Here is a 14016-nt window from a genome sequence, read left to right on the forward strand (position 1 = left end):
ACCACTTTCCCTTTTTTTCTCCAGACTATCCTGGTAAATCCCAATAAATGATCTCAGAACGTCTGACTAACTTTCTACGTGTCGAATTTATCCGTCTGTCCGTCTGAATCGTCTTGTTTGTGTCGGCAACCCGCAACCAACCAAACAGTCCTCCCGTTGAAGACGACTCCTAAAATAGAGAGACAAAAAATAACAATGTCGTTTCACATGCTTCACATGCTCTAATGCCAGTTGATCAATAGTAATTACCTACCTGTGGACCGGCTCGCGGAGCTCCTTAGGCCCCTGGGTGTTTCACTGCAGACGGCTCACAATCCAGTCCCAGGTAGCTCCATAGGACAGGCCTTTTAATTGCTTTGTTCACCGTGAGTAATTGAGGGTTGGAGTGTGTTTGCCACGAGGAGTGTGACTTCACTTGGCCTCCGTCTAATTAATCCCGTCACACAAGCCTTCTGCCTTTAATTTTCACTTTGCGCGCGGCATCTTGAGGTGCGAATACAACTGGAAATATAGGCTGGTAACTGTATACGGCATGCTGAGCCAGATGCACTGCAAGCGCAACCATATGGATCGACCGAGACGTGTTTCTGTGTGTTTTTGTTCCTCGGCGAGGAGGGAAACATATTGTCAGACACTCGATGTATCATTTTTTTTTTTTTTTTTTTGCGCTGCTGTCCCACTGCTCTGACTTGATCTCGCTCCACACTCAACCACAAATCAGATACATGGAACTCTATCAATATGGTTTCATTAGCATACTGATTAATCAACTGGTTAATTAGACACATTTCCTATAGGCTGATTACGCCTCCTGGACCTCTTGGTGTGAAGACATATAGAGTGCATGACTAATTTAATTATTCTGACTGCCATACGAGGGAGGGAAATGTTTTTTTTCCTTTCTGTAGGATACTGTTAGGTATGAGACAAAACTGAAAGTAATAATCTGAAACTTGGTTTTCAACACTTTGACGGCACCTATGGCACAAGCTGTTAACTGCAGCCGTGTGTTGGTGATGTGGTTCCTAGTCTGTGGTCATGAGGGGTTCCTTGGCTCTACCTGCTCTGAGATTGTCAAAAATTAGATTTGGGCATGTCGAAGAAAAAAAAAAACAGAATATGAAGATAGAGCAAGAGTCCATGCATGGTCCTGGAGGGTCGGCGTCCATTATGTTTTCGGTCCCTCCCGGGTTGCAACACACTTGATTGCAATTATGAATTTATTGAGCGTGATGAATACACCATTGCCAGATTGAGGCATGCTGGAGCAGGGACGCCACCGGTGCAACAGAAACTTTTAACTCTTTTCCCAACAAAGAAAAAACAAAAATCCAAACGACCAAAGAGGGGCACAAGAGGTGCTTACTGAAGCGAGACACAGGAACACAGACTGAAGACTTCCAGCATATACCACAGTCACCAGCTGAAGACAATCGCACACTCACACACAGGTGAAACACATCAGGGCGGGGAGCAGCAATCAGACACAGGGAGGGGAAGTCAAGGAAACCAGAGACGGACTCAGAATCTCAAAGTAACACAAGAAACTAAGCATGAACCATGCCAACAGGTTAAAATATAATAGAATTCTTCTGAAAATGATCTACAATTAATTATCTGCCACATCTACTGCCATATTGAAGATGGAAGCAATTCACATTTATAAGGTAAAAGCTCTCTTTTTGCATAAAGCCCATTAAATAAGAAAATCGTATTGAACACTGAAACCACGAGGAGGGCCAAGACCCTCAGTTGGGAACCAATGTTCCACTTGACTGAAACATCTATTCCCGTGAGTAGAGTCTTTGTGTCTCCACCACAAGTGGTTGAAAAATGAGATTTAAGGTAAGGAAGATCTAAAAACAACTTCTGAGAGACTCTACGTGTACATTTGATGAAAAGCCATTAAATATGGGAATCAGTAACCTAAAAAATTTTTTGGTGAGCATTTAATGGGGTTTTTTATTGGGGGTTTTTTCAGATTCTAAACAATCCCTCTTGTTATTCTCTCACACGACCCCTAAAGTAAGTTTGGCGTCAGACATAGACTGAACTCTTCCCCGGCCTCTGTTTGTCCTGTAACCCAGACTGTGGGTGCCGCCGCGAGGTGTGGTGGGTGCCGGCGCTGGCACCGCCGGGCCCGGGCGGCCGTGCAACAGTATCTGCAGGCTGCCATCCTTCTGTTCGCAGAGCATCTGAAGAAAGCAAACTGCACTGTTGCTCACACTCCCCGATCCCGTTGTTGTCATTGGCCGGCCGCCACCAATCGTGAGCCAACTGAGTTAACAGACACTTCCGCTCAGCACATAAGGAACCATCTGTTTTAAAAGCCAGAAAGAAATAAATAAAGTACCCTCTCTCTCTCTCTCTCTCTCTCTCTCCCTTCGCTCCCCCACTTCCTTCCCCTAGCCTATATGCAGAGATGTGCTATTACGCTGCACCTCACTTTTCACCATTTACAGTAAGCTTACAAAATTACTGCTGCGACTCTGAATCCTGAATGAATGAATGTGTGAGCCGCTTTTTGTTTTTCTTGTGTGAAAAACTATTTTATTCCGCCGCTTTTTTCCCGGCAAATAGTGAAATTGACTTTTTCCCCCCCGACTCCTTTTATTTTTCTTGTTCTATTGACTACCAGCTCATAACACGTCCTCAGAAATAGCACAGGCAGTGAGAATCACACACACCTAAACCCATTTTCAGGACTGGAAGTGAGGAGTTACAATACCTCATACAAATTCAATTAAAGTATTTTCTGTACCTTTTTTAAAAAAACAATTTTTTTAATAGTTTTTTGCACGTAAGAGAAGAAGCTGCTGAAGGTTACTCACATACCCAGGATCCGAACTCCTGTTCTACCTTAATCAGGTTTTTGGGAGCAGGTGAGGATTTGCTAAATGGTAAATGGGTGGATTTTACTGACATACTCTGCCACTTTTTCTACTGATTTAACAGCCTCTAAATTACTTTACACTGTTAATCACAATCAGCGCTGGGAGCAGTTTGGGTCTCAGAGCCTTGCTCAAGGACACCTCAACACAGGGACAGTGGAAAGTGGGGGACAAAACCTTCAACCGTCCAATTGAGAGACGACCACTGTACCACCTCAGCCATGTTTAAAAAACACAACAACTTTTTTCTCTGTATTTTATAAAGTGCAAAATGCCAGTAGATGGCAATTATGTAAATGGGGCTGGACAAGAATATGTAAGTTGAATTCGTGTATGTGTATGTATTCCTCCTTCTTTCCATCTCCTCAATCATTTTTATGGATAAAATCCTCCCCTACATGGCGATGAAAGCTACTTGGAGCACATTGGACTAAACATTTTTGTTGAAATCTGGATTTGGAGTTGGCTTTTTAGAACATAGCGACCTGTCAGAAGATGAAGAAAAGAGAAAATAGTTCTTAACGCGGTAAAAGCATAATGAAGTTATTGAACTATCTGGAAGGTGTGACAGAAGCCGTCGTGAAAGATTATCTTCTATTTAATGCTCTTATCTCATTTCCTCTCACTGTCAAAATACATCCCACTTCTGATTCGAACGTCCCCTCCTCATTTCCTTCTCTCCACCTGTGGTCATTTGTGACCAAAGGTCTTCTGGAGGCCTGATGTTGGTAACCTCTTGAAAGATCACAGTTGTGATCCCCGTCTTGGCGGCGCCGGGCTCCTCAGACTTGCCAGCTTGTAGCTAAATAAATTTTGGCCGAGGGGCGTTTGAAAAAACATATTGTCCTGGCTCGGCGCCCCCCCCCCCCCCACCCCCGCCCCCACCCCACCCCCCCTGCCCTCTGTTGCCAAAACAAGACAGTGGGGGTCCAGAGCACAATCTCTTCTCACATGAGCGGCTTGGTAATGGTCACCTCGCTGCCCGCGGCCTGCCCCTGCACGCCTTTGTGTCTGCGCTCGCTCGCCCGCTCCGGTGTAACGTATTTAGCCGGGCGCTTCGCGGCGCGGCGTGCGGAGGGGGATCCTGGACGCCAGCCATTTGTTCTATCACACTACGCCTTTGTTTCTCTAGTGGCTCACGAGAAGAAGGGCGCGCTTGTGTTTGTGTTTCGCAAGGTTGTTTTTTTTCGCGATAGCCAGAGATATCTTTGTCTACCCTATTTATGACACATGGTTTTTTTTTGTTTTGTTTGGTTTTTTTTTAGATTGGAGCCCTAAATACGACTGTTTACCACAGCCGTGTTGATTTTTTCCGGGCAATTTTTAGTGTCTGTGAAGTGTTTCTGTATGTTGACAATTGTTTGACTATTTCAGCCTGGATGTATTTGCTGCACGTGGGATTTCATTTACAAGCTGGAACGTGAAACCTGTGCAGTTCGGAGCACAGAAACGTGACTTGTGCCGTATTTACGTGTGTGCTTGGCACTTTCGGTTGCCCTCTACAACGCCGCTCTCGTCTTTTACAGGTACAGTTTAGAATCTCGTAGACCCACAGACTTCCTCACATTCGTCTCCACGGTTCAGCTGGGGCTTGCACGACACGGAAAAACTTAAAAATATCACTGTCTGCATTCAATTTAGTCTCTAATTCGTCTCTCGCCGACAAATTAAGGTGTATCGTAACAAGTGCATTATTTAGTGGATTTGACCAGGCTGCCACGTACTCAGAGACAGAATTAATGCGCCCGTGGAAAAGAAAGCTAGAAGGAGAAATCTACCGAAAATAATTAATTATCAGACTATTTCTAGTTCTCCTCTTAAGCCTATTTAAAGGGCATTAGGTATTATGAATGTGAGGTGGTCTAAATATACCCCCTGTGGTATCTATCTTCATCCGACTACATTAGTATACTTTTCCAGGCTTGCTATTTAAAACTCCTTGAACGACTCTAAAATCCAGACTCATCCTTTTTTTTTTCTCTCTCTGCGAATGTGTTTCACACTTATTTTTATCCCCCCCCCCCCCGACTAAGATTAATCTCTGCATCAGATTTACACACCTGAAACTGTCGCGCAGACAACAAGAAAAAGAGGAGAATAATAAGATAAAGCCGACACGAGTATTTGCTAAACGGGCGAAAGGTGCCCGTAAGTGACTTGCAGAAATGAATTATGTATACCGCTAAAGAGAACTCATTTGGGAATTAAGGAGGATAAGTAGCAGTCCATTTTGTGCCTGTTAGGGCCCCTCTCGGAGCTACACTGGCTGCATTAGGGAGAGCTAATGGGCCCTGGGAGGGGGGGGGGGGGGGGATGCGGGGCGGGTGGGTGGTAGGAGGAGGGGTGGGTTGGGCCCTTTGCCGCCCAAGGTCTCCGGGCCCCTGTGACAGATGGTTGGCCGCCTCGCTGGGTGGCTGTGGCTACGGGGTCTGTCGTGGAGCTCATCCACTGCATCGACGGCGTCGCAGAGATCAAACGACATTGTGGAAGGTGAAGAGACGGCCGGCGTGCCAGGAGCCGAGCCGGGGCTCCAGTCGGGGGGTCATGTTGGAGGGAGAGGCAGTCAAGGTGTTTTAGATGTATATTAGGAGCGTAGGTACAGATGGTACAGGTGGTGATGGTACAGGAATAAGAACAGAGTGATGGTAGAAGAAGGAGTTAAAAATAATGTGCAATCCCAAATCGATACGTGCATCACATATGATGAAACGAATAAATGTCCTCATATGTAAACGTATGGATGCATGAGTCTGTGTGTGTGTGTGTGTGTGTTGTGTACTGCAGTGTGATGCCATCAAGCTGTATGAATTGTGCCATAACAAAATCAACTTTAGTGATATATTAGTACACGCCTCGACACACACACACACACACACACACACACACACACACACACACACACACACACACACACACACACACACACACACACACACACGCACACACACACACACGCACACACACATATATAGTATACCCTTTCTTTGTTTTGTTTTCACTACAGGTATTATAAAGAATGGAGAGTTTTACAATTAAAACCCCCTGAATCTTGTGAATTTCCAACAGGATTATAAATAGAGAGAAGTTTGGATTTAATACCTGAACTCTTGCTACCCAGTGTGAATCTGCCTCATTCTGAACCATTTTGCATGTGTCCTCTAGTTTCATCAAAAAATATATTTTTAAAATTTTGTTTTGCTTTCCCTCATGCAAAAAAAGCCTTTAACTCACAAAAAGTCCCTCTAATGTGCCAAAATATGTACTTGTATGTATCATTAAAAAGCTGCAGTTGCACTAATAACGTGTGTCAACATCTTTTATGTTTTATTTGACTTCGCAAGGTTATTTCCCCACCTATAAATGTGAAAATGAAAATTATTTTTTTTCTTTACAAATACTGGCCCTGTGGTTATTTCGATGTACCTGGCCAGAAAAATAGAAATCATCATTACATTGAACTGCGAGTGTCCAATATTGAATTTATTATTAAAGCCAAGTAGCCGCACACTGTGTTCTCATGTTTATTAAGACGGCCGACATTACAGCAAACAGCTTTCATTAGGTTTCATCACACGATGATGAAAGCTGTTTGCACCAGCGCCGTTGTCTTTGCAGAGAGTCGCAGAAATGGGAACACGGAAGCGAGTGCGGCTACCTCACTTTTCCACCTTTCAGTGGGCGGATGAAGAAGGACGCTTCACAAGAAAGGTCGGTACCAAGTGCAATAAGTCACATCTTCATATCTTTTTCTTATCATTCAAAAGAAAACACTAAATTTAAACAATTACCAAAATAATAAAAAAAAATAAAAAAAAGGAATGAGGGTGATGGAGCACAATCATAGGAATATATGGGGAAGCATGAGGGAGTACACACACACACACACACACACACACACACACACACACACACACACACACACACACACACACACACACACACACACACACACACACACACACACAGACACACAGACACACACTACATATACTATGATTATATACAAAAATATACATTGTTTTGTTGTACATACTTCTATATAATTTTGAATTTGTACATTAAGAATGCAACACATTTATATTTTGCAAATAATTGCAAAAGCAACGTGTGTGTGTGTGTGTGTGTGTGTGTGTGTGTGTGTGTGTGTGTGTGTGTGTGTGTGTGTGTGTGTGTGTGTGTGTGTGTGTGAATTATGTGCAAATATTGGGTGCCAGGGTTATTTGATCATTTTCTGTTTATCTGATCTCTTAAATAGGCTTTGTTTACAAGGTTTACATGTTTCTGAGGGGATTACGAGGAATTCCGTTTCTCTCTGTTAAAAGCACCGAGAAACGACTGCGTTGTATGTGGCGCTGTATAAATAAAGTTTGAATTGAATTACTTTATCCCTATTGGATTGTTTTGTTCTTCCACTGCGTACGTCTTACAGTAAAACTTACACATACAAATCTTCCTCCGGCTCATCAATGTTTTCACAAACAAAGGAGTTTTTACTTTGTCCATTCAGAAAGAGCACAGCATCAATCCCCCCACCCCCATCACCCCCCGGGGCCAACGATGATGCCCTCTGGGGCGGGAGAGAGCCGGGCCTGATAGGCGATTAGCCCCGTCTTACATTCCCGGTGATCGGATTAGACGATTCCCACAGTCTAGTCTGAAACTACTCCCGACCCGCAGCTCCAGAGAGCATCTCAATATCCAATTTCACAGCTTTCTAAACCTGGATCACAGAGGCTATTTATTACTGTCACAGTCTTTGTGTTGGGGTGTGTTCAGGGGAGGAGGAGGAGGAGGAGGAGGAGTTGGGGGGGGGGTGGGGGGTTGTTTGGCAGCTTTTGTGTTTCATCAGCTCTGAAGCAGGAAGAAGATCAACAAAGGAGTGAAAACTGTAACGTGTGAGGAACCTGTAGCATTGCCTGAATTAAAAAAGAAAAAAGAAAGAAGTAAAGCCTCCTTGTTAAATTGGACCACAAGCAGGCTGGTTTCAGCAGTCAGCAGCTTCTCCGGGACCTTTGATGCCTCAGTGACGGAGACCTGCAGCTCGTTTTGATCCTCAATGGACCAAAGAGGAAACATCTCCACTTGTTTGTGAATTTAGGGGATCATAACTTTAGAAGAAAGAAAGTTTTTTTTAAATATTTTGAAGCAGTGAAAGAGGTGATTTGTAGACGCACACACACACACACGTGCGCCGGTTCCAAAATAGAGCCTCCGAGGTAATAAAACCATTTACACAGCAGTCTTAAACTCGACCAGCAGCTGTAATAAGGGGAGGCCTCCATTATCCAGGCTTTATAATTCCCCTGCTTTTTCCTGTTGGAGCTCCGTGTTGTTCCTCTGAATTACCTCTGAATGATTTATGCTCACTGGTCCGGCCACTGATAGACCCTGGCAACACAGATAGAAACACACTTAGGGCTTTTCGGTGTGTAAACACACTGTATTAAAAGCCAACTTGTTTCAAACAGGCTTTGACTGGGTTTTTTTTTTTTTTTTTTTTTCAAGGTGTGTGTGTGTGTGTGTGTGTGTGTGTGTGTGTGTGTGTTGGGGGGGTGTCATTTCACTTGTCAAACACTTGCAGCGTGGCAGCCAATCAGGGGGAGGACGCCGTCGGGGGCAACAGCAGCCATTTAACCTGAGCAAACACGGCGTGTCACGAAGCCCGAGGATGACTTAAGAGCCCGAGCAAACACTGGCGAGGGCCATCAGGCACGAATCGAGGCGGCCTGGCCGAGGACAAGTCACTCCCGTAATGGGTTTGTGATGACTCAAGATCGAGCGGCCATCTGCTTGTTACAGTGGGGGAGGACCACAATTCACAGTTCAGATACACAGAATATTAGCCGGCGGTGCAGCGGAGGAGGAGGAGGAGGAGGAGGAGGAAGAGGAGGAGGAGGAAGAGGAGGAGGGTGGGGGGGGTAGGAGGACTTGGCCGGTGGCACAGGATGTAAAGCATATGTCCATAAATGGTGAATATGTCGATAGCTGAGGCCCCGGCTTGCTAATCTGGGGCCAGATAAGAGGATTTTTCATGGTGATTTTCAGCCTTGTGTTAAAAAAAAAAGAAAAAGAAAAAAAAAAAGGTGTAAGACAAATGATCCCCATCGTGACCTTCAGACTCCTCAGAAGATCTTCACTCAAGTTTTACTGTTTTATTGCCACTATTTACTTTTTCCACTGCATTTGATGGCTCTGCCGACGGCACGCCTCCGTCAAAATATCTTCCACAAACACTGAGGGACGCAACACAAACACGATGATTAGTCAAATTCGTTTTAGCTCAGGGGGCCGCATACATCACAGCGAAACAGTGCCATAACAACCGTTAAACTCAGACTTTAGGTTACCCTTGCTGCGGCGTAGATAACATTACACGTAAATGAAAATGTCAATATTTTCCCAAAAACCAAGCAATTTGCAAGCGAAGTGAAATACAATCGGAACATAAAGCCAATTTCAATGGAACCTTCTGGTGCAAAAATATACGACAAAATGTCAACAAATAAAAGGGTGTTTTTACAAACTCACCCTGTCAGCATGGCTCTCAGTGTTGTGCTTTATGTTAAAACATTCTTTTTTACAATTTTCTTGATTGTTTGACCGCAAGTTTCTTGCAGGACATAGAATAGGATAGAAACAAATTCAGGAATAACATGGCCATTTTCTCTTCTAAACAATAAACTTCAAACTAATGTAGAACGTAATGTGATTCCCCCCCCTCCTCTAATTCAGAGTTGGACAAAAATAAATAAATAACTAAAAACAGCCCCCGCATTGCTTTACAGTCATCAGCAGCAGCTCACCACTGGCATGGAAAACTCACCACACATTGAAAGCACCCGGGTCATTTGAATGGGATTTCAATGACCCGACTTTGAATAAACCACACAGCCATTTGTGTCTTGTCTGTAACCGTGAAGTTCATTTGAACTGCAAAAAGTCAAACCACACACAGAAACGGGTTCTCCCTGCTCAGCCCAGGAAGGTCAAGCCAGCGAGTGTTGTACTCGTTTACCAGCAGAGTCACTAGTTATCCTCTTGTTTTGTGAAAGAGTAGAATACTGCACGTAAAAACACTTCATTTCCACTGCGATTCTGCCATAACGGAGTCGCTCTACGAGCACATTTAAGCACAATGAATGTGCTTAAATGTATAAATTGAGTTTTTACATTCAATCTGCAGTTTAATGCACAAAATAAAGAGCAAAGTCAAATAAGTGTGAGTGTCAAAGGCAACTGAACTGAGTGGAAGTGCTTTACTTTAAACGTCTACAGACTTAGTTCTATCTACTTTTATTGTGAACGCCAACTTCAGCCTCCCTCTGTTACACAAACACAACAATTTAATTGTCATATGCAGCATTAATTTATTCTTAAATATTTTGACACAGCTTAACTTCTAATCTACTGACCCTGCAGTTAAGTGTTAGTCTTTGTAGTGTAACAAACTTTAAAATACCCACTAAATATGCTCAAATTTCGCACAAATTAATACAATAGTAGAATTAGTTGAGAGTAATGTTAAAAAGCTACTTTTCAGCCTGTAAAAACAGGGATGTGGCAACAAAAAAACATAATAAAGGCAAATCAAGAGATAAAACTGTCCAATAACTGAATCATTTTAGTAATTTAAGATGTCGCAAAGCCAGTAACTTCTCAAGTTCTTGAAAATAAATCATTTGAAAAGGTAATAATGTATATAGAGTATGGCATTTCTTGAAAACAAAAGATTTTTTGCAGGTTTTGTACAGTTTGTTTATCAAAAAAATAGTGACACTTGTCATATTTATTAAGCTATTTGTGATATTATGTATAAGACAGTCAAAATAATCATGTTACTGGTCATTATATATTATTAGAATAGTTAAGAATAAACAAAATTGCTTTTAAATTACATTACGGAGCTGAAATTGAAATAAAACCAGCGGTTGTATTTAACTTTTGGGAAAACATTTTAACTTTACTACCACTAAAAATCAGTTTTGTCTAAACATGTAGTGTTTACAGTATTTCTGTAACACTTCAGGAGTATTGTGTGTTTGTTTCTCTATATCATTGCTATTTTAAAAGCTAAATAGGAAGTGCCATTCATCTTATTAAAAGCTGCACTGCAGTTGTTTTGGGGTCTTTTTTTTTGTACATGTCAAATTAGATGTTGTTAAATATCCTCTGGGAAGCAATCAGGTGTTTAAAGTTAAGGGCAATTCCCTGCTTCTACAGGCAATCAATAAAGAAAATCTAAGAGAGGGGGACTGTAATAGGGTCGGCTCGTAACCCGCGCTGACAAATTAAGGCAAGAAGTGGAGTTTTTTTTTTTTTCATTACTTACACATCCGTTTTCATTTTTCCCATCAGTGGAACCAATTAAACAATGCTTCCTTAAATTAGTCATTGATTTTTAGCAATAGTGACACTTTACAGAAGGGAAATAATAACTTAAAGGCAGTGCGACTGCGCTTCTTCTTTTTTTTTTTTGTTGCTTTTTCTCATTACTGCCAGTCTTGTGAGAGCAGGAGAAACAAAAAAAAAAGGACAATTCACCTACATGGAAAAAGCGGTGTCTTAAATTAGCCATTGATTTTTTCCTCAGGTGTCACTTTGGTTAAATGTGGTTGAGAGTCTTCTCTCCAACTTGGAAATTGACAAGAGTCCATAATCTATTAGTCTTTACACACTGACACACACCGTTCACTCCCAGTATGTAAATACGTAAACTACCGGTCAAAAAGACGTGATAAATGACATGATTGAGAGTGCAGATAACTCAAGGAAAAATGCATTTTTAATCATATTCAGAGGTGGAAAAAGTACGGATAGTGGTGTGTAAAAAAAAAAAAAAAAAAGTAATTCAAGTGCAGATTCAGAAATGTACTCAAGTATATTGCCTTTATGAATACAAAATGCCTTCTTTGGGGCATTTGGAACATTTTGAGGCAGAAATCATACAAACATTATTACTATTATTAATTTACTATGTATTCCCAGTTTAAGTATTTTCACTGAAACAGATCACGATTCAACTTTTCGAATCAGAAACTGAATTATTCCGTCAATAATAAGAAACTTATGGCTGCACGGTATCATGCACACCAGCAAGACACGAGTATTGTGGTAACTTATTACTTATTAATAAGTATTCATGACAAATACAAACAATTAAGTACATGATGTTAACATCTTTGAGATTCCTCACAAATAACAGTGTTGTTTCTCTCAGCCATAATTAGCACCAGCTGTTTGTCTGCAGCTCCCAACAGCAGCCTTGTGTTGAATTAAGTTTATTTTATTTTTAAAAGTTTTTTCCAGATTTTTGTGCTTCGAGCCTGAATGAATACAAGAATTCACAGAGCATGGACATAATGAATAATAATTCAGTTCAATTCAGTCTTTCGCAATACTGCACGCCAACATTGCCTGAGTTTTATTTAAAACACTACGAATTGTATTCAAAACAGGAATATTATTGTGACGAGATCACTCCCCAAATCAAAATGTGAGATATTTGAAGTACAGATACCTGAAAAGCTACTCAAATAAAGTAAGAATCACTTTAATTCGCTCCTCTGCTCATAGTTCTTAAGCAAAAATCCTTTAATGTGATGAGAATTTGCAACATAAAAAAAAAAAAAAAGTCATTTTCTTGGTTTAATACCTATTTTAATTACATAATTTATTTCCTACTGTCAATCCCATCCCGCACATGTGAACTTCAAGAAACAAAGCTCAGACAGATTCCTTTTTTTTAATGCTCAAAATGAACACAAATGGGGGAAAAAACCCAACTGAAATATTAAATAAAATAGCAGGCCATAGCTGCCACACTTATTTTTTTCTTTGAAACCTTGAGACTAAAAAATACACTTACAGTTTGAAGCAGCAACAAAATGTGCATTTATCTGATTATACAATAACATGAAGTTTTATTCATCACCTTATAAAACTCTAAATAGTTCTTATACTTTTATGGACCAACGTAATAATGGCAAAGCAACAGGTTTGTTTGTTGTTGTTGTTTTTTTTTTTAAGCAAAATATACACTTATAATGTTCACCTGGAACAAAACAAATATAAGGGGGAAAGAAAAGTCTGATTTTATTATTTATTTTAAGCTTTTTATTTTGTTTTGCCAATCAAATCAGCTGAATTCATTTTTCCTTTCTTTCGTCTTTTAATTCATTATTATTGGTCGGATGGAAACGCAATCCTGAATGCTACACAGACAGAAACGGCTGGATCCACTTTGACTTTACATACACTTCACTTATTTAAAAGAACAAAAAAACAAAAAAAGCAAAAAAAAAAAAAAAAAAACCTGAACACCCAAATGACATAAATGATCGACTGCAGCTCATCTCAGAATAGAAAGGAGGAGGGAGGGGGGAGATGGCTGTTTACAGGAAATGAGTTATCTTACAGCGGCCTGCGGCTTCGTTGATTATCTTAAACACCGGCCGTTCACATGTGACGCAGGAAAAAGAAAAAAGAAAAAAAAAAGAAAAGAAAAAAGTATTTTCATCCATACGATTCCAACGCGTCCGTTGCTTCGTCGACGAGCCACACGGCTTATTTGAGCTGTTTGGAGCGTCTGGTCCAGTGGAGTTTACAGCAAAGGTGACGCTTACATGATGAGAGCTACAGTTCATGAGCGAGAGAGTAAGAGAGAGAGAGAGAGAGAGAGAGAGAGAGAGAGAGAGAGAGAGAGAGAGAGAGAGAGGAGGGAGAGAGAGATCTGCTGGAGGCAGATCCCCCTGATGGCTAACCAAGTCTCTTTTATAATCACTTTACGTCCCCAAGTCTCTAGTTTCACTGTGAAAAGTGTCGATACTGGACGTTTCCACAACGGGACGGTTCGTGCTTCGAGGGCCATTGAGTCCGTTTCTCAAAGGTCGGCACATGCTCGAAATGATGATGATAATAATAATAATAATAATAATAATAATGAAATTAAAGAAAGGAGGGGAAGGAAAGAAAAGAAAAGAAAAGAATGATTTCCACCTTAAATGTACAAAACGTAAAGAATGGTAAAAAGAACACCGCGCCGTTCCTGTCCATAAAGTGCACTCTCCATCCTGCTGTGCGGCTTGGACGTCAGAAAGACTGTGTGTGTGTGTGTGTGTGTGTGTGT

Source organism: Blennius ocellaris, assembly GCF_963422515.1.
Source record: "Blennius ocellaris genome assembly, chromosome: 8".
In the NCBI taxonomy this organism is placed as follows: Eukaryota; Metazoa; Chordata; class Actinopteri; order Blenniiformes; family Blenniidae; genus Blennius; species Blennius ocellaris.